We start from the raw sequence: 22,848 nt of genomic DNA on the forward strand, positions 1-22,848 counted from the left end.
GGAATGGGAAGGAGTTGGATATCACATCTCATGCCAAAGGAAGGGTCTCAGGTTTGGTATAAGCATTGAGATATCACATCTCTGCTATCCGAAGGGTCTCAGGATTGGAATGGGAAGGACTTAGATATCACATCTCATGCTATAGGGAGGGTCTCAGTTTTGATATTAGAAGCATTGAGATATCACATCTCATGCTATCGGAAGGGTCTCAGGATTGGAATGAGAAGGAGCTGGATATCACATCTCATGCTAAAGGAAGGGTCTCAGGTTTGGAAGGGGAAGGATTTGGATATCACATCTCATGTTATAGGACGGGTCTCAGGTTTGGTATTAGAAGCATTAAGATATCACATCTCATGGTGTAGGAAGGGTTTCAGGATTGGAATGGGAAGGAGTTGGATATCACATCTCACGCTATAGGAAGGGTCTCAGGATTGGATTGGGAAGGAGTTTGATATCAAATCTCATGCCATAGGAAGGGTCTTGTTAGGAAAGATTTCGTAATTGTAGGTAATTTTCCTTCCATGTGGCAACCCCTAAACTTTTTGCTGTTGTTTTTCACCTTGTTCTTGACTTTGCCAGAGAAGTGCAGCCTTCTGCTGCACTCCTCTGGGCTTTCGCTCCTTTTCTTATGGGGAAACTGACATGCCCTTAAGACAGTCAGTACCGGGGAACGCTGTTTCCCGTAGTTTCTTTTATCATGTTGCGGCTTGAATGCAACATGACACAAGAGGGCACTGTAAGCTAAGTTACAGCTCTCTTGGGTCTCTAGCCTTCTACAGGACCTAGATACTCGTTTAGGATTGTATTTGATCGGTGCAAGTCATTCAGGGACTGGAATGGTGGCAGCGATCGATTTGTGTATTTTGAGCTCCTTTTGGCGTTCTGAGCGTGTTTTTCGCACTGAACCCAAAATGGTGGCCTGGCTCCCAAAATGGCCAGACCACGAGGCTCCTTTGTCCTGTCCACTGACCGTCTTGCTCCCTTCACCTTCCCCAGGTCGAGCGACCCGGGGCCTTCCTTATTTGGGCATGTACTTTCCCGCGAAACGTGGTTGCTTTCGCGGGCTTCTACATGTCTTTTGTGTGCCTCCAGGGTGTGGGCTGGGATGTCTGGTCCCAATACACATCCTGGGTGCCAGAGAGTCTAGGGTGGTGTGAATGCCTGGGACCACCGTGGTCCGTGATTGGTCCACGTATGGTGTGTGTGTTGATGAGCGGATCTCCCATTGGCTCCCCTTCGTTTTGGCGCGAAGGGAACCGTGGATAAGAGGGGGCTGGAAACACCACTACCATGTCGATCTCCTGAGTTCTCACGAACGAAGGAATACAGGAGCCAAGTATCCTGCAACCAAGAGGCTGGACCGAGGAATCGCGCGTGACCCGCTGAAGGACTCCTCCTTTGCACTGCTGTCGTCCTGTGACACCCTTTCCTCCTTTGATCGAACCAGAAGGCCTGTACTGGTGCTTCGACCTTTGGAATAGCAGGAACAGCTATTCCCGGCGACTTCATCATCTCCTGCCAAGTAAGCCTTCGGAAGCGTCTCTGGGCCATCCTGTTGACTGACCAGCTTACAAGGGAGTCCTGCTCTGTAACCGCCGCCAGGTTGTGTTGTATTTCGAGTCCTGGTCACTCTCACACGCTTCGTACACTTGGCGTTCCCAAGTCTGAAGTGAGTAGTGTACATTTGGTTCGGATACACACGGCCGCTCCGTTGCCCTGCGGTGGTGACAAAACTGTGCAGGTTTCTTCGATTGGGACGTCTTTTCTCTCTACACGACGACGAGGCATTCCCGGCTGTTCTGAACCTGCGAGCTGCTGAAACTAACGTGGAGAAGCCTGGGTCTGCTTGCATCGGGGACCGGTGAGTAGTATAGCTAGGATCTGGTCGCCCTCCTGCAGTAGCCCATTGCTTTTCCCCGCTGTGTAAAAACAGCACCCTTTTGTCCGTACTCGCGCTCTGCTTCTGCTCGCTGTGGAGGCTGCGCTTGAGTCGCGGAACCTGTTCTTCTTCTGTTGTGCACTAACCCGAACTGCCTGACTTCCTCCGAAGAGCTTCTCCTTTTGCCCGTTGGCACCAGCGTGTGCAGGTACTTTGAGCACAAGGCTCCACTCTTCGCAGGGCTCGGACTTCCATCTAGTTAGGTGCCTCTGAAGGCGAACTGAGTCTAAAGCATTATCGCACTGCCTGTTTTCCTTCCCTTTCAGGTGGACTACACATTTCGTGCCTCTAATGCTTGCGACTGTCGTATTTGTATATATATTGTGTTGGTATGGTATGTGTTGGCTTAATATTGTGATATTGTGATTTTCTCGCTACGGTCATTATTTTAAAGGCCTTAAAATAAATGTGTATATATTTTTGATATAACAACTGTTTGGAGTAGTTTGTAAGCGCTCTTGCTTTGTGTGCTCATTGCAGGCTTTCAGTCACCCTCACCCCTCTTGAGACCTAGTCTTGACAGCCGCGATCGCTACCTCTATTGGTCTGGCTCGTCCAGAGGTTACCCTGTTCCAAGTAATTAGGTTGGCCTTCTGAACTTCTGCGCCACCAGGACAGAGTTCAGAAATCCGTCTTAACAGGTCTCAGGTTTGGTATTAGAAGCATTGAGATATCACATCTCATGCTATAGGAAGTGTCTGAGGATTGGAATGGGAAAGAGTCGGATATCACATCTCATGCTATAGAAGGGTCTCAGGTTTGGTAGAAGCATTGAGATATCACATCTCATGCTATAGGAAGAGTCTCAGGATTGGAATGGGAAGGAGTTGGATATCACGTCTCATGTTATAGGAAGGGTCTCAGGTTTGGTAGTAGAAACATTGAGATATCAAATCTCATGCTATAGGAAGGGACGCAGGATTGGAATGGGACGGAGTTTGATATCACATCTCATGCTATAGGAAGGGTCTCAGGTTTGGTATTAGAAGCATTGAGATATCACATCTCATGCTATAGGAAGTGTCTGAGGATTGGAATGGGAAGGAGTCGGACATCACATCTCATGCTATAGGAAGGGTCTCAGGTTTGGTAGAAGCATTGAGATATCACATCTCATGCTATAGGAAGAGTCTCAGGATTGGAATGGGAAGGAGTTGGATATCACATCTCATGCTATAGGACGGCTCTCAGGTTTGGAAGGGGAAGGAGTTGGATATCACATTTCATGTTAGAGGTAGGATCTCAGGTTTGGTATTAGAGGCATTGAGACATCACATCTCATTCTATCAGAAGGGTCTCAGGATTGGAATGGGAATGAGTTGGATATCACATCTCACGCTAAAGGGAGGGTCTCAGGTTTGGAAGGGGAAGGATTTGGATATCACATCTCATGTTATAGGAAGGATCTCAGGTTTGGTATTAGAAGCATTGAGATATCACATCTCATGCTATCGGAAGGATCTCAGGTTTGGTATTAGAAGCATTGAGACATCACATCTCATGCTATCAGAAGGGTCTCAGGATTGGAATGGGAAGGAGTTGGATATCACATCTCATGCTAAAGGGAGGGTCTCAGGTTTGGAAGTGTTAGGAAAGATTTCGTTATTGTAGGGAACTTTCCTTCCATGTGGCAACCCCTAAACTTTTTGCTATTGTTTTCTACCTGTTTTCTTGACTTTGCCAGAGAAGTGCAGCCTTCTGCCGTACTCCTCTGGGCTTTCGCTCCTTTCTTACGGGGAAACTGACATGCCCTTAAGACAGTCAGTACCGGGGAACGCTGTTTCCCGTAGTTTCTTTTATCGTGTCGCCATTTTAGTGCAACACGACACAAGAGAGCACTGTAAGCTAAGTTACAGCTCTCTTGGGTCTCTAGCCTTCTACAGACCCTAGACACTCTTGTAGGATGGTTTTTGGATCGGTGCAAGTCATTCAGGGACTGGGCTGGTGGCAGCGATCATTTGGTTTATTTTGAGCTCCTTTTGCCGTTCTGAGCACGTTTTTGCCGCGAACACAAAAGGGTGGCCCGGCTACACAAAATGGCCGGACCACGAGGCTCCTTTGTCTAGTCCACTGTCCGTCTTGCTCCCTTTACCTTCCCCCGGGTCAGGCGACCCGGGGCCTTCCTTATTTGGGCATGTAGTTTCCCGCGAAACACGGTTGCTTTCGCGGGCTTCTACATGTCGTTTGAGTGCCCCCAGGATGTGGGATGGGCTGTCTGGTCCCAATACACATCCTGGGTGCCAGAGAGTCTAGGGTGGTGTGAATGCCTGGGACCACCGTGGTCCGTGATTGGTCCACGTATGGTATGTGTGTTGATGAGCGGATCTCCCATTGGCTCCCCTCCGTTTTGGCGCGAAGGGAACCGTGGATAAGAGGGAGCTGGAAACACCACTACCATGTCGATCTCCTGAGTTCTTACGAACCCAGGGATACAGGAGCCAAGTATCCTGCGAACACGAGGCTGGACCGAGGAATCGCTGGTGACCCCCTGAAGAACTTCTGCTCCTCATTGCTGTCGTCCGGTGAAGCCCTTTCCACCTAAGATCGAACAAGAAGGCCTGTACTGGCGCTTCGACCTATTGGAATAGCAGGACCAGCTATTCCCGGCACCTTCATCAACTCCTGCCGTAAGCCTTCGGAAGTGTCTCTGGGCCATCCAGTTGACTGACCAGCTTACTAAGGAGTCCTGCTCTGTAATCGCCGACAGGTTGGGTGGTATTCTGAGTCCGGGGCACGCTCACACGCTTCGTTTGCTTAGCAACCCTAAGCTAGAGGTGAACGGTGCTCGTTTGGCTTGAATACACCCGGCCGTTCCGTTGCCCTGCTGTGGCGACAAAACTGTGCTTGTTTCTTCGATCGGGACGTCTTTTTACTCTGCACGACGACGAGACGTTCCCTGCTCTTCAGAACCTGCCAGAAGCTGCATCTATCGAGGAGAAGCTCGGGCCTGCTTGCTTCGGGGACCGGTGAGTAGATTAGCTAGGATCTGGTCGCCCTCCTGCAGTGCCCTTTGCTTTTCCCCGCTGTGAATACAGCACCCCTTGTCCGTACTCGCGCCCTGCTTCTGCCTCACAGTGGAGGCTGCGCTAGAGTCGCGGACCGTGTTCTCCTTCATTAGGGCGCCCTACAGAGCTGTCCAACGTCCTCCGAAGAGCTTCACCTTCTGCCCATTGGCACCGGCGTGTGCAGGTACTTTTGAGCGCTAGGCTCCACTCTTCGTAGGGATTGGACTACCATCTAGTTAGGGGCCTCAGAAGGCGGACATATCACACGCATTGGTTCGCACTGCCTGTTTTCCTTCCCCTGCAGGTGGATAACATATTTCGTGCTGCTAATGCTGTGAAACTGAGTATTCTGTATATATATTGGGTGGATAGTGTATGTGTTGGTTTAATATCGTTGTATATCGCTGCTTTTACTGTGGTTATTAGTTTCAAGGCCTTATAATAAATGTGTATCTATTTTTGATATAAACAACTGTTTGGAGTAGTTTGTACGCGCTCTTGCTTTGTGTGCTCATTGCGGGCTTTCAGTCACCCTCACCCCTCTTGAGACCTAGTCTTGACCGCCGCGATCGCTACCTTGATTGGTCTGGCTTGTCCAGAGGTTACCCTGTTCCAAGTAATTAGGTTGGCCTTCTGAACTTCTGCGCCACCAGGACAGAGTTCAGAAATCCGTCTTAACAAATTGGTGTACAGCGGTGGGATACGACTGAAGGTATCCAGTGTTGCGCACGAGCTAAGGCGTTTTCAGGTTATTCCAACCAGGACACGCAGTAAAGTATTGAATATAACGTTAAAAAGGCCATAGTCCTATCGACAGTATGGAAACGAATACTTTATTAACCTTAAATGCTTCGAAATCTGAAACATTGAAGAAGATGTGTGCGGAGAGAGGGGTTTCCTCTCAAGGCACTAAATTGGAAATGATCCAGAGAATCGTGGCGTGGCAAGAAGCGCAGCTTGACGCTATAACTTCCGAGGACAGTGCAGAAGGTGGTGGGGCTGCTCTCACTGGCAGAACCGACGGTTCTGCCGCTGCACTGATCCATCACGACCACGAGGACAGGGAGGATGTAATGTCTAACGTTTCCTCTGCCAGTGTTGATGGGGAGGCTATGCTTGAATTCAAGAAGCAAGAGCTGCGGTTTAGGCAGCAGGAGCTTGAATTCAGCATAGCCAAACTGAAAATCGACCAGGCAGAAAAACAAAAATACAGGGATCACCAGTTGGAACTGGCCAAGCTTCAGTTCGCAAATGGGTCCAAGGGTCCTGGACATGGTTCTGGGGCTTCCTCTCATCCACGGTTTCCAAAAGATCTGCTCAGTGTGTATGAGGAACGAAATGACATTATGGACTGGTTAAATGCGTTTGAGTATGCATGCGAGGTTCAAGAGGTTGATAATGCGGATAAGATTGCATGGTTACTCAGCAGACTGCCCCATTCTGGTTGCAGTGCCATTATGGAAATGTCGAAGGCTGAGCGCGCTGATTTTGCAATGTTGAAGCAGACTCTCATTTTAAAGTTTGGGAAGACTCCGACCCAATATTTGAAAAGGTTTAGAGAGTATAAGAAAAAGGAAGGTGGTACTTGGGTGTCGTATGTAGCTGAGTCCCTGAAAAACTTGACTGGCTGGGTTGAAGGTTATAAGGTTTCTACCTTCGAAGGCATGATCAATCTGGTCATGCTGGAACACATTTTTGCTTCTTCTTCCCCGGAGCTTAAGCAGCATTTGGCCGATTCGAAGGAGATAGATCCTAAGAAGCTGGCCATTGCAGCAGACTTCTGGGTGTCACATCGAGTGTCCCATAAGGACAAAACTCATCCTGGTAAGCAGGAGGAAGGGAAAAAGTCCAAAGATGTGGAGGGTGGGGAATCTGCTAAATCTTCTTCCCATAAGGGCCACAAAAAGAAAAATAAGGGTAAGCCATACGAGAACTCACAGGGTAGTGGAGGTTCGCCTCCGAAACAGAACTCTGGTTATAATAAGCCTCCCTACGTAAACAGACCCAATGGGGCTTGTTTTTCTTGTGGAGCAACTGACCATGTGAAGGGGGATCCCCGTTGTAAGGTTAAACCTTTGGGGGTCCACTCCGCTAATCTGGCCTTCTCCTCCTACGAGGAAGAAGAGATTACAGGAGCATCCTTCTCCTCAGACTCGTTTCCCAGCGGGATCGAGGCTGAGGTAGTTTTAGTGTCCCTGGGTTCCTGGGAGCCTAAAGTCGCAGAGGCGTATGCTAGGATTCCGGATAATACCAAGCACTACTTTAAAGACAGTGTGCTGATCAATGGAGTGGATACTCCAGCTCTTAGGGATAGTGGGTGCAGTCGAACTGTAGTGGATTCTACCTTGGTAGACTCAGAGGAAGTTGCCAGAGCTACTCTGATGCCCACTAAGTTGGCTGACGGCCCCCTCCGTATGTTTCCCGTGATCCCTGTTAATCTAACTTTAAATGGTACAGCAGTTAGGATTCCAGTGAGCATTCAGAGAAACGTCCCGGGAAAGGTCTTGTTGGGCAATGATCTCAGAGCTCTAGGGCTCGTAGGAGACACTGCCGAAAGACCCTACACACGGTCTCAAGCACGGGCAGCATTGGCCAAGTCCAATACGCCGCCCCAGCCGAAGGGGAAACCCAAGGCGAAAGGAGTCAACAAGTCCCGACGGGGGAAAGAGAATATTCCCCCGAGCTCGCCTACCACTGCGGTGGAGGGAGTTGGTCAATCGCCCGAGCCTGACGAGGAGGTGGCGATGCCTGAAGTGTTCGACCCCAACGACCATCCTGAACTAAAGGACTTGTTAGTTGAAGGAGGTCCTGATAGGGACGACTTCAGTAAGGGCCAACGTGAGTGCCCATCTCTGGAAGGCCTAAGGAGACAGGCCTGCTCCCAGCTTGAGGGTGAACCTCCTGGGAAGCATCGGATTTATTGGGAAGGTGGACTCCTGTACAGTGAGCCCACAGAGTCTACAGAAGGAGACCATAGGAGGTTGGTGGTTCCCCTTTCTGTTAGACCCTTCCTCCTGCAGTTGGCGCATGAAGTTCCCCTTGCTGGTCACCTTGGAATGAAGAGGACCAAGCAAAGGTTATCTATGCACTTCTACTGGCCCAAGATGGGGGTGCAAGTAGAAAGTCACTGCAGGAGTTGTGCCTCCTGCCAGTTGTCTGGTAAGGTTGGCGCGACAATCCAAGCTCCGTTGGTACCGCTCCCAGTTGTGGGGGTACCATTTGAAAGGGTAGGGATCGACATCGTTGGTCCCCTTGACCCGCAAACATCCTCAGGCAATAGGTTTATCCTGGTGCTGGTCGACCATGCAACCAGGTATCCTGAGGCCATCCCATTAAAGACTGTAACTGCCAAGTCAGTTGCAAAAGCTTTACTCGGCATATTTACTAGGGTTGGCTTCCCTAAAGAAGTTGTGTCAGATCGTGGCAGCAACTTTATGTCGAAGTATATGCAGGCTATGTGGAAAGAATGTGGGGTCACCTACAAGTTCTCTTCTGCATATCACCCCCAGACCAATGGTCTGGTGGAACGTTTCAACAGAACGTTAAAGAGCATGATTGGGGCTCTGGAGGAGCCCCAGAGAAGAAAATGGGATCTTCTTTTACCATGCTTGCTGTTTGCCTACAGAGAGGTACCACAGGAGGGTGTTGGCTTCAGCCCCTTCGAACTTCTGTTCGGTCATCCCGTACGGGGACCCTTAGCCATCGTCAAAGAGGGATGGGAGATGCCCACTCCCCCTGTTACTACCAATGTAGTTGACTATGTGCTAGGGCTCAGAAAACGGATGGTACTCCTGATGGGCTTGGCTAGTGAAAAGTTGAAGGCAGGACAAGCGCTGGTGAAACATTGGTACGACCAGAAAGCTTCCTTAATTCACTTTACCCCTGGTCAGCAAGTCCTGATCATGAACCCTATAAGGCCTCGCGCTTTACAGGACAAATGGTCAGGCCCTTACACAGTGGTGGAGCCCCTGGGTGAGGTGAACTATTTAGTGGACCTTGGAAGGCCTGGACAGGCTCCAAAAGTGTTCCACGTAAATAGGCTGAAGGCTTTCGTCCCAAGAGTCGAAATCGCAGCACTGCTACTGGCGTCAGACGTTGAGGAAGAGGAGTCCGAACCTCTTCCCGACCTGTTCCAAAGCGGTCCTTCAGATAGCTCCGTTGAGGGTGTCCGAGTGGCCCCTCACCTGACTTCTGATCAGCAGGCTGAGGTGAAAAATTTGCTTAGGCAGTTTTCCCCCCTGTTTTCACAGTCGCCTGGTTTGACACCTTGGTGCAAACATAACATTGACACAGGAGACAGTGTACCTACCAAAAGTAGGGGATACAGGATGTCGGATAAAGTACGGTCTTATATTAAGACCGAGGTCAACAAGATGTTAGACCTTGGGGTGATTGAACCCTCTAGTAGTCCTTGGTCCAGTCCTGTGGTGTTGGTTCCAAAAGCAGGCACTTCTGAATTGAGGTTCTGCGTGGATTACAGGGCTCTGAATGCTGTCACCAAGACAGACGCTCACCCCTTGCCTCGAACTGACGAGCTGGTGGATACCTTGGGTGCCTCCAAGTACCTCAGCACGTTTGACCTGACTGCGGGCTATTGGCAAATAGCTTTAGCAGAACATGCCAAGGAGAAGACAGCATTTTCAACTCCCGACGGGCTTTACCAATTCCGGGTAATGCCGTTCGGATTGAAGAATGCACCTGCCACTTTCCAGAGGCTTGTGAATCATGTGTTGAATGGGTTGGACGAATTCTGTCTTGCATATCTGGACGATATAGCAGTTTTCAGTGCCACCTGGGAAGACCATGTGAAACACCTCGGGATTGTGCTCCAGGCTCTTCAGAAAGCCCACTTGACCATAAAGGCGAGTAAATGCCAGATTGGACAAGGCTCAGTGGTTTACCTTGGGCATGAAGTAGGTGGAGGAAGGATACAGCCTCTCCCCAGTAAAGTACAAGCAGTACAAGACTGGCCTACCCCCACTACACAAACCCAAGTGAGAGCCTTCTTAGGACTCACGGGTTATTACCGCAATTTTATGGCAGACTATGGCACCATAGCTGCTCCTCTGACTGCCCTCACAACTCCGAAGAAACCCAAGAAGGTAACTTGGACTGACGAGTGTGAGAAGGCCTTCAATGGCTTGAAAGACTCCTTGTGCCAGGCCCCTGTGCTCAGGGCCCCTGATTATCAAAGACCTTTTATCGTGCAGACGGATGCCTCTGACACTGGGATAGGAGCTGTACTATCACAAGTAGATGAGAAGGGTAAGGAACACCCTATCGGTTTTATTAGTCGCCAGCTTAAGGACAGAGAGCTCAGATGGTCCACGGTAGAGAAAGAATGTTTCTCTGTTGTGTGGGCCCTAAGGAAGCTGAGGCCCTACCTCTATGGGACCCACTTCACTGTGCAGACTGACCATAAGCCGTTAAAGTGGCTAATGAACATGAAGGGGGAGAATCCAAAGTTGCTTAGGTGGTCCATAAGTCTACAAGGCTTCGACTTCACTATTGAGCATAGGCCAGGTGTCCAACATAGCAATGCTGATGGGTTGTCCAGAATGTTTTACCGACCTGAACAAGAGACTCATCCAGGGGTGGATTAGTTCCCCCTGTCCATAGTCTGGGAGGGGCGAGTGTTAGGAAAGATTTCGTTATTGTAGGGAACTTTCCTTCCATGTGGCAACCCCTAAACTTTTTGCTATTGTTTTCTACCTGTTTTCTTGACTTTGCCAGAGAAGTGCAGCCTTCTGCCGTACTCCTCTGGGCTTTCGCTCCTTTCTTACGGGGAAACTGACATGCCCTTAAGACAGTCAGTACCGGGGAACGCTGTTTCCCGTAGTTTCTTTTATCGTGTCGCCATTTTAGTGCAACACGACACAAGAGAGCACTGTAAGCTAAGTTACAGCTCTCTTGGGTCTCTAGCCTTCTACAGACCCTAGACACTCTTGTAGGATGGTTTTTGGATCGGTGCAAGTCATTCAGGGACTGGGCTGGTGGCAGCGATCATTTGGTTTATTTTGAGCTCCTTTTGCCGTTCTGAGCACGTTTTTGCCGCGAACACAAAAGGGTGGCCCGGCTACACAAAATGGCCGGACCACGAGGCTCCTTTGTCTAGTCCACTGTCCGTCTTGCTCCCTTTACCTTCCCCCGGGTCAGGCGACCCGGGGCCTTCCTTATTTGGGCATGTAGTTTCCCGCGAAACACGGTTGCTTTCGCGGGCTTCTACATGTCGTTTGAGTGCCCCCAGGATGTGGGATGGGCTGTCTGGTCCCAATACACATCCTGGGTGCCAGAGTGTCTAGGGTGGTGTGAATGCCTGGGACCACCGTGGTCCGTGATTGGTCCACGTATGGTATGTGTGTTGATGAGCGGATCTCCCATTGGCTCCCCTCCGTTTTGGCGCGAAGGGAACCGTGGATAAGAGGGAGCTGGAAACACCACTACCATGTCGATCTCCTGAGTTCTTACGAACCCAGGGATACAGGAGCCAAGTATCCTGCGAACACGAGGCTGGACCGAGGAATCGCTGGTGACCCCCTGAAGAACTTCTGCTCCTCATTGCTGTCGTCCGGTGAAGCCCTTTCCACCTAAGATCGAACAAGAAGGCCTGTACTGGCGCTTCGACCTATTGGAATAGCAGGACCAGCTATTCCCGGCACCTTCATCAACTCCTGCCGTAAGCCTTCGGAAGTGTCTCTGGGCCATCCAGTTGACTGACCAGCTTACTAAGGAGTCCTGCTCTGTAATCGCCGACAGGTTGGGTGGTATTCTGAGTCCGGGGCACGCTCACACGCTTCGTTTGCTTAGCAACCCTAAGCTAGAGGTGAACGGTGCTCGTTTGGCTTGAATACACCCGGCCGTTCCGTTGCCCTGCTGTGGCGACAAAACTGTGCTTGTTTCTTCGATCGGGACGTCTTTTTACTCTGCACGACGACGAGACGTTCCCTGCTCTTCAGAACCTGCCAGAAGCTCCATCTATCGAGGAGAAGCTCGGGCCTGCTTGCTTCGGGGACCGGTGAGTAGATTAGCTAGGATCTGGTCGCCCTCCTGCAGTGCCCTTTGCTTTTCCCCGCTGTGAATACAGCACCCCTTGTCCGTACTCGCGCCCTGCTTCTGCCTCACAGTGGAGGCTGCGCTAGAGTCGCGGACCATGTTCTCCTTCATTAGGGCGCCCTACAGAGCTGTCCAACGTCCTCCGAAGAGCTTCACCTTCTGCCCATTGGCACCGGCGTGTGCAGGTACTTTTGAGCGCTAGGCTCCACTCTTCGTAGGGATTGGACTACCATCTAGTTAGGGGCCTCAGAAGGCGGACATATCACACGCATTGGTTCGCACTGCCTGTTTTCCTTCCCCTGCAGGTGGATAACATATTTCGTGCTGCTAATGCTGTGAAACTGAGTATTCTGTATATATATTGGGTGGATAGTGTATGTGTTGGTTTAATATCGTTGTATATCGCTGCTTTTACTGTGGTTATTAGTTTCAAGGCCTTATAATAAATGTGTATCTATTTTTGATATAAACAACTGTTTGGAGTAGTTTGTACGCGCTCTTGCTTTGTGTGCTCATTGCGGGCTTTCAGTCACCCTCACCCCTCTTGAGACCTAGTCTTGACCGCCGCGATCGCTACCTTGATTGGTCTGGCTTGTCCAGAGGTTACCCTGTTCCAAGTAATTAGGTTGGCCTTCTGAACTTCTGCGCCACCAGGACAGAGTTCAGAAATCTGTCTTAACAGGAAGGGGAAGGATTTGGATATCACATCTCATGTTATAGGAAGGATCTCAGGTTTGGTATTAGAAGCATATAGATATCACATCTCATGCTATAGTAAGGGTCTCAGGATTGGAATGGGAAGGAGTTGGATATCACATCTCATGCTAAAGGAAGGGTGTCAGGTTTGGTAGAAGCATTGAGATATCCCATCTCATGCTATAGGAGGGGTCTCAGGATTGGAATGGGAAGGAGTTGGATATCACATCTCATGCCATAGGAAGGGTCTCAGGTTTGGTATAAGCATTGAGATATCACATCTCTGCTATCCGAAGGGTCTCAGGATTGGAATGGGAAGGACTTAGATATCACATCTCATGCTATAGGGAGGGTCTCAGTTTTGATATTAGAAGCATTGAGATATCACATCTCATGCTATCGGAAGGGTCTCAGGATTGGAATGAGAAGGAGCTGGATATCACATCTCATGCTAAAGGAAGGGTCTCAGGTTTGGAAGGGGAAGGATTTGGATATCACATCTCATGTTATAGGACGAGTCTCAGGTTTGGTATTAGAAGCATTAAGATATCACATCTCATGGTGTAGGAAGGGTTTCAGGATTGGAATGGGAAGGAGTTGGATATCATATCTGATGCTATAGGAAGGGTCTCAGGATTGGATTGGGAAGGAGTTTGATATCAAATCTCATGCAATAGGAAGGGTCTCAGGTTTGGTATTAGAAGCATTGAGATATCACATCTCATGCTATAGGAAGTGTCTGAGGATTGGAATGGGAAGGAGTCGGATATCACATCTCATGCTATAGAAGGGTCTCAGGTTTGGTATTAGAAGCATTGAGATATCACATCTCATGCTATAGGAAGTGTCTCAGGATTGGAATGGGAAGGAGTTGGATTTCACATCTCATGCTATAGGAAGGGTCTCAGGTTTGGATTGGGAAGGAGTTGGATATCCCATCTCATGCTATAGGAAGGGTCTCAGGTTTGGTATTAGAAGCATTGAGATATCACATCTCATGCTATAGGAAGTGTCTCAGGATTGGAATGGGAAGGAGTTGGATTTCACATCTCATGCTATAGGAAGGGTCTCAGGTTTGGTATAAGCATTGAGATATCACATCTCATGCTATAGGAAGGGTCTCAGGATTGGAATGGGAAGGAGTTGGATTTCACATCTCATGCTATAGGAAGGCTCTCAGGTTTGGTATAAGCATTGAGATATCACATCTCATTCTATAGAAAGGGTCTCAGGATTGGAATGGGAAGGAGTTGGATATCACATCTCATGTTATAGGAAGGATCTCAGGTTTGGTATTAGAAGCTTTGAGACATCACATCTCATGCTATAGGAAGGGTCTCAGGATCGGAATGGGAAGTACTTGGATATCACATCTCATGCTATAGGGAGGGTCTCAGGTTTGATAGTAGAAGCATTGAGATATCACATCTCATGCTATTGGAAGGGTCTCAGGATTGGAATGGGAAGGAGTTGGATATCACATATCATGCTATCGGAAGGGTCTCAGGATTGGATTGGGAAGGAGTTGGATATTGCATCTCATGCTATAGGAAGGGTCTCAGGTTTGGTATTAGAAGCATTGAGATATCACATCTCATGCTATAGGAAGGGTCTCAGGATTGGAATGGAAAGGAGTTGGATATCACATCTCATGCTATAGGAAGGGTCTCAGGTTTGGTATAAGCATTGAGATATCACATCTCATGCTATAGAAAGGGTCTCAGGATTGGAATGGGAAGGAGTTGGATATCACATCTCATGTTATAGGAAGGATCTCAGGTTTGGTATTAGAAGCATTGAGACATCACATCTCATGCTATAGGAAGGATCTCAGGATTGGAATGGGAAGGAGTTGGATATCACATCTCATGCTATAGGAAGGGTCTCAGGTTTGGAATGGGAAGGAGTTGTATATGACATCTCATGCCATAGGAAGTGTCTCAGGTTTGGTATAAGCATTGAGATATCACATCTCTGCTATAGGAAGGGTCTCAGGATTGGAATAGGAAGGACTTGGATATCACATCTCATGCTATAGGGAGGGTCTCAAGTTTGATATTAGAAGCTCCAATCCTGAGACCAATGTGATATCTCAATGCTTATACCATACCAGAGACCCTTCCTATGGCATGAGATGTGATATCCAACTCCTTCCCATTCCAATTTGAGACCCTTCCTATAGCATGAGATGTGATATCTCAATGCTTCTAATACCAAACCTGAGACCCTTCCTATAGCCTGAGATGGGATATCCAACTCCTTCCCATTCCAATCCTGAGACACTTCCGATAGCAGAGATTTGATATCTCAATGCTTATACCAAACCTGAGACCCTTCCTATAACATGATATCCAAATCCTTCACATTCCAATCCTGAGACCCTTCCGATAGCATGAGATGTGATATCTCAATGCTTCTAATATCAAAACTGAGACCATCCCTATAGCATGAGATGTGATATCTAAGTCCTTCCCATTCCTATCCTGAGACCCTTCTGATAGCAGAGATGTGATATCTCAATGCTTATACCAAACCTGAGACCCTTCCTATGGCATGAGATGTGATATCCAACTCATTCCCATTCCAATCCTGAGAACCTTCCTATACCATGAGATGTGATATCTCGATGCTTGTACCAAACCTGAGACCCTTCCTATAGCATGAGATGTGATATCCAACTCCTTCCCATTCCAATCCTGAGACCCTTCCTATACCATGAGATGTGATATCTCAATGCTTCTAATACCAAACCTGAGACCCGTCCTATAACATGAGATGGGATATCCAACTCCTTCCCATCCCAATCCTGAGACACTTCCGATAGCAGAGATGTTATATCTCAATGCTTATACCAAACCTGAGACCCTTCCTATGGCATGAGATGTGATATCCAACTCCTTCCCATCCCAATCCTGAGACACTTCCGATAGCAGAGATGTTATATCTCAATGCTTATACCAAACCTGAGACCCTTCCTATGGCATGAGATGTGATATCCAACTCCTTCCCATTCCAATCCTGAGACCCTTCCTATAGCATGAGATGCAATATCTCAATGCTTCTAATACCAAACCTGGACCCTTCCTATAGCATGAGATGTGATATCAAACTCCGTACCATTCCAATCCTGCGTCCCTTCCTATAGCATGAGATTTGATATCTCAATGTTTCTACTACCAAACCTGAGACCCTTCCTATGGCATGAGATGTGATATCCAACTCCTTCCCATCCCAATCCTGAGACACTTCCGATAGCAGAGATGTTATATCTCAATGCTTATACCAAACCTGAGACCCTTCCTATGGCATGAGATGTGATATCCAACTCCTTCCCATTCCAATCCTCAGACACTTCCTATAGCATGAGATGTGATATCTCAATGCTTCTAATACCAAACCTGAGACCCTTCCTATGGCATGAGATTTGATATCAAACTCCTTCCCAATCCAATCCTGAGACCCTTCCTATAGCATGAGATATGATATCCAACTCCTTCCCATTCCAATCCTGAAACCCTTCCTACACCATGAGATGTGATATCTTAATGCTTCTAATACCAAACCTGAGACCCGTCCTATAACATGAGATGTGATATCCAAATCCTTCCCCTTCCAAACCTGAGACCCTTCCTTTAGCATGAGATGTGATATCCAGCTCCTTCTCATTCCAATCCTGAGACCCTTCCGATAGCATGAGATGTGATATCTCAATGCTTCTAATATCAAAACTGAGACCCTCCCTATAGCATGAGATGTGATATCTAAGTCCTTCCCATTCCAATCCTGAGACCCTTCGGATAGCAGAGATGTGATATCTCAATGCTTATACCAAACCTGAGACCCTTCCTATGGCATGAGATGTGATATCCAACTCCTTCCCATTCCAATCCTGAGACCCCTCCTATAGCATGAGATGGGATATCTCAATGCTTCTACCAAACCTGACACCCTTCCTTTAGCATGAGATGTGATATCCAACTCCTTCCCATTCCAATCCTGAGACCCTTACTATAGCATGAGATGTGATATCTCAATGCTTCTAATACCAAAGCTGAGATCCTTCCTATAACATGAGATGTGATATCCAAATCCTTCCCCTTCCAAACCTGAGACCCTCCCTTTAGCATGAGATGTGATATCCAACTCCTTCCCATTCCAATCCTGAGACCCTTCTGATAGCATGAGATGTGATGTCTCAATGCTTCTAATACCAAACCTGAGATCCTTCCGATAGCATGAGATGTGATATCTCAATGCTTCTAATACCAAACCTGAGATCCTTCCTATAACATGAGATGTGATATCCAAATCCTTCCCCTTCCAAACCTGAGACCCTCCCTTTAGCGTGAGATGTGATATCCAACTCCTTCCCATTCCAATCCTGAGATCCTTCTGATAGCATGAGATGTGATGTCTCAATGCCTCTAATACCAAACCTGAGATCCTACCTCTAACATGAAATGTGATATCCAACTCCTTCCCCTTCCAAACCTGAGAGCCGTCCTATAGCATGAGATGTGATATCCAACTCCTTCCCATTCCAATCCTGAGAATCTTCCTATAGCATGAGATGTGATATCTCAATGCTTCTACCAAACCTGAGACCCTTCTATAGCATGAGATGTGATATCCGACTCCTTCCCATTCCAATCCTCAGACACTTCCTATAGCATGAGATGTGATATCTCAATGCTTCTAATACCAAACCTGAGACACTTCCGATAGCATGAGATGTGATATCAAACTCCGTCCCATTCCAATCCTGCGTCCCTTCCTATAGCATGAGATTTGATATCTCAATGTTTCTACTACCAAACCTGAGACCCTTCCTATAACATGAGACGTGATATCCAACTCCTTCCCATTCCAATCCTGAGACTCTTCCTATAACATGAGATGTGATATCTCAATGCTTCTACCAAACCTGAGACCCTTCTATAGCATGAGATGTGATATCCGACTCCTTCCCATTCCAATCCTCAGACACTTCCTATAGCATGAGATGTGATATCTCAATGCTTCTAATACCAAACCTGAGACCCTTCCTATGGCATGAGATTTGATATCCAACTCCTTCCCAATCCAATCCTGAGACCCTTCCTATAGCATGAGATTTGATATCCAACTCCTTCCCATTCCAAACCTGAGAGCCGTCCTATAGCATGAGATGTGATATCCAACTCCTTCCCATTCCAATCCTGAGACTCTTCCTATAGCATGAGATGTGATATCTCAATGCTTCTACCAAACCTGAGACCCTTCCTATAGCATGAGATGTGATATCCGACTCCTTCCCATTCCAATCCTCAGACACTTCCTATAGCATGAGATGTGATATCTCAATGTTTCTAATACCAAACCTGAGACCCTTCCTATGGCATGAGATTTGATATCCAACTCCTTCCCAATCCAATCCTGAGACCCTTCCTATAGCATGAGATATGATATCCGACTCCTTCCCATTCCAATCCTGAAACCATTCCTATACCATGAGATGTGATATCTTAATGCTTCTAATACCAAACGTGAGACCCGTCCTATAACATGAGATGTGATATCCAAATCCTTCCCCTTCCAAACCTGAGACCCTTCCTTTAGCATGAGATGTGATATCCAGCTCCTTCTCATTCCAATCCTGAGACCCTTCCGATAGCATGAGATGTGATATCTCAATGCTTCTAATATCAAAACTGAGACCCTCCCTATAGCATGAGATGTGATATCTAAGTCCTTCCCATTCCAATCCTGAGACCCTTCGGATGGCAGAGATGTGATATCTCAATGCTTATACCAAACCTGAGACACTTCCTATGGCATGAGATGTGATATCCAACTCCTTCCCATTCCCATCCTGAGACCCTTCCTATAGCATGAGATGTGATTTCTCAATGCTTCTACCAAACCTGAGACCCTTCCTTTAGCATGAGATGTGATATCCAACTCCTTCCCATTCCAATCCTGAGACCCTTACTATAGCATGAGATGTGATATCTCAATGCTTCTAATACCAAACCTGAGATCCTTCCTATAACATGAGATGTGATATCCAAATCCTTCCCCTTCCAAACATGAGACCCTCCCTTTAGCATGAGATGTGATATCCAACTCCTTCCCATTCCAATCCTGAGACCCTCTGATAGCATGAGATGTGATATCTCAATGCTTCTAATACCATACCTGAGATCCTTCCGATAGCATGAGATGTGATATCTCAATGCTTCTAATACCAAACCTGAGATCCTTCCTATAACATGAGATGTGATATCCAAATCCTTCCCCTTCCAAACCAGAGACCCTCCCTTTAGTGTGAGATGTGATATCCAACTCCTTCCCATTCCAATCCTTAGACCCTTCTGATAGCATGAGATGTGATGTCTCAATGCCTCTTATACCAAACCTGAGATCCTACATCTAACATGAAATGTGATATCCAACTCCTTCCCCTTCCAAACCTGAGAGCCTTCCTATAGCATGAGATGTGATATTGAAGTATTTCCCATTTCAATCCTGAGACCCTTCCAATAACATGAGATGTGATACCCAACACCTTCCCATTCCAACCTGAGACCCTTCCTATAGCATGAGATGGGATATCCAACTACTTCCAAATCCAATCCTGATACCCTTCCGTTAGCATGAGATGTATCTCAATGCTTCTAATACCAAACCTGAGATCCTTCCTATAACATGAGATGTGAAATCCAAATCCTTCCCCTTCCAAACCTGAGACCCTCCCTTTAGCATGAGATGTAATATCCAACTCCTTCCCATTCCAATCCTGAGACCCTTCCTATAGCATGAGATGTGATATCTCAATGCTTATACCAAACCTGAGAACCTTCCTATAGCATGAGATGTGATATCCAACTCCTTCCCATTCCAATCCTGAGACCCTTCCTATAACATGAGATGTGATATCCAACTCCTTCCCATTCCAATCCTGAGACCCTTCTGGGAGCATTAGATGTGATATCTCAATGCTTCTAATACCAAACCTGAGATCCTTCCGATAGCATGAGATGTGATATCTCAATTCTTCTAATACCAAACCTGAGATCCTTCCTATAACACGAGATGTGATATCCAAATCCTTCCCCTTCCAAACCTGAGACCCTCCCTTTGGCATGAGATGTGATATCCAACTCCTTCCCATTCCAATCCTGAGACCCTTCTGATAGCATGAGATGTGATATCTCAATGCCTCTAACAAACCTGAGATCCTACCTCTAACATGAAATGTGATATCCAACTCCTTCCCCTTCCAAACCTGAGAGCCTTCCTATAGCATGAGATGTGATATCGAAGTATTTCCCATTCCAATCCTGAGACCCTTCCTATAACATGAGATGTGATATCCAACTCCTTCCCATTCCAACCTGAGACCCTTCCTATAGCATGAGATGGGATATCCAACTACTTCCAAATCCAATCCTGATACCCTTTCGATAGAATGAGATGTGATATCTCAATGCCTCTAATACCAAACCTGAGATCCTTCCGATAGCATGAGATGCGATATCTCAATGCTTCTAATACCAAACCTGATTTCCTTCCTATAACATGAGAGGTGATATCAAAATCCTTCCCCTTCCAAACCTGAGACCCTCCCTTTAGCATGAGATGTGATATCCAACTCCTTCCCATTCCAATCCTGAGACCCTTCTGATAGCATGAGATGTGATATCTCAATGCCTCTAATACCAAACCTTAGATCCTACCTCTAACATGAAATGTGATATCCTACTCCTTCCCTTTCCAAACGTGAGACCCTCCCTATAGCATGAGATGTGATGTCTCAATGCTTCTAATACCAAACCTGAGATCCTTCCTATGGCATGAGATGTGATATCCAACTCCTTCCCATTCCAACCTGAGACCCTTCCTATAGCATGAGAATGGATATCCAACTCCTTCCCATTCCAATCCTGAGACCCTTCTGATAGCATGAGATGTGATATCTCAATGCTTCTAATACCAAACCTGAGATCCTTCCGATAACATGAGATGTGATATCTCAATTCTTCTAATACCAAACCTGAGATCCTTCCTATAACACGAGATGTGATATCCAAATACTTCCCCTTCCAAACCTGAGCCCCTCCCTTTGGCATGAGATGTAATATCCAACTCCTTCCCATTCCAATCCTGAGAGCCTTCTGATAGCATGAGATGTGATATCTCAATGCCTCTAATACCAAACCTGAGATCCTACCTCTAACATGAAATGTGATATCCTACTCCTTCCCTTTCCAAATGTGAGACCCTCCCTATAGCATGAGATGTGATATCCAACTCCTTCCCATTCCAATCCTGAGACCCTTCCTATAGCATGAGATGTGATATCTCAATGCTTATACCAAACCTGAGACCCTTCCTATAGCATGAGATGTGATATCCAACTCCTTCCCATTCCAATCCTGAGACCCTTCCTATAACATGAGATGTGATGTCTCAATGCTTCTAATACCAAACCTGAGATCCTTCCTATGGCATGTGATGTCATATAAAACTCCTTCCCATTCCAATCCTGAGACCCTTCCTATAGCATGAGATGTGATATCCAACTCCTTCCCATTCCAATCCTGAGACCCTTCTGAGAGCATGAGATGTGATATCTCAATGCTTCTAATACCAAACCTGAGATCCTTCCGATAGCATGAGATGTGATATCTCAATTCTTCTAATACCAAACCTGAGATCCTTCTTATAACACGAGATGTGATATCCAAATCCTTCCCCTTCCAAACCTGAGACCCTCCCTTTGGCATGAGATGTGATATCCAACTCCTTCCCATTCCAACCCTGAGACCCTTCTGATAGCATGAGATGTGATATCTCAATGCCTCTAACAAACCTGAGATCCTACCTCTAACATGATATGTGATATCCAACTCCTTCCCATTCCAATCCTGAGACCCTTCCTATAGCATGAGACGTGATATCTCAATGCTTCTAATACCAAACCTGAGACCCTTCCTATAGCATGATATGGGATATCCAACTCCTTCCCAATCCAATCCTGAGACCCTTCTGATTGCATGAGATGTGATATCTCAATGCTTCTACCAAACCTGAGACCCTTCCGATGGCATGAGATGTGATATCAAACTCCTTCCCATTCGAATCCTGAGACCCTTCCCATACCATGAGATGTGATATCTCAATGTTTCTCATACCAAACCTAAGGCCCTTCCTATAGCAAGAGATGTGGTATACAAATCCTTCCCATTCCAAACCTGAAACCCTTCCTATAGCATGAGATGTGATATCCGACTCCTTCCCAATCCAATCCTGAGACCCTTCCTATAGCATGAGATGAAATATCACAATGCTTGTAATACCAAATCTGAGTCCCTTCATATAGCATGAGATGTGATATCTCAATGATTCTAATAACAAACCCGAGACCCGTCCTATAACATGAGATGGGATATCCAACTCCTTCCCATTCCAATCCTGAGACCCTTCCTATAGCATGAGATGTGATATCTCAATGCTTATACCAAACCTGAGACCCTTCCTATAGCATGAGATGTGATATCTCAATGCCTCTAATACCAAACATGAGATCCATTTTCTAACATGAAATGTGATATCCAACTCCTTCCCTTTCCAAACCTGAGAGCCTACCTATAGCATGAGATGTGATATCCAAGTCCTTCCCATTCCAATCCCTAGACCCTTCCTACAGCATGAGATGTGATATCTCAATGATTCTAATACCAAACCTGAGACCCGTCCTATAACATTAGATGGGATATCCAACTCCTTCCATTTCAATCCTGAGACACTTCCGATAGCAGAGATTTGATATCTCAATGCTTATACCAACCCTGAGACCCTTCCTCTAACATGAGATGTGGTATCCAACTCCTTCCCATTCCAAACATGAGACCCTTCCTATAACATGAGATGTGATGTCTCAATGCTTCTAATAGCAAACCTGTGATCCTTCCTATGACATGAGATGTGATATCCAATTCCTTCCCATGCCAAACCGGAGACCCTTCCTACAGCATGTGATGTGATATCTCAATGCTTCTACTAATACCAAACCCGAGACCCGTCCTATAGCATGAGATGTGATATCCAACTCCTTCCCATCCCAATCCTGAGACACTTTCGATAGCAGAGATGTGATATCTCAATTCT

Source organism: Ambystoma mexicanum, chromosome 14 (genome assembly GCF_040938575.1).
Source record: "Ambystoma mexicanum isolate Mex_15411 chromosome 14, UKY_AmexF1_1, whole genome shotgun sequence".
NCBI lineage: Eukaryota > Metazoa > Chordata > Amphibia > Caudata > Ambystomatidae > Ambystoma > Ambystoma mexicanum.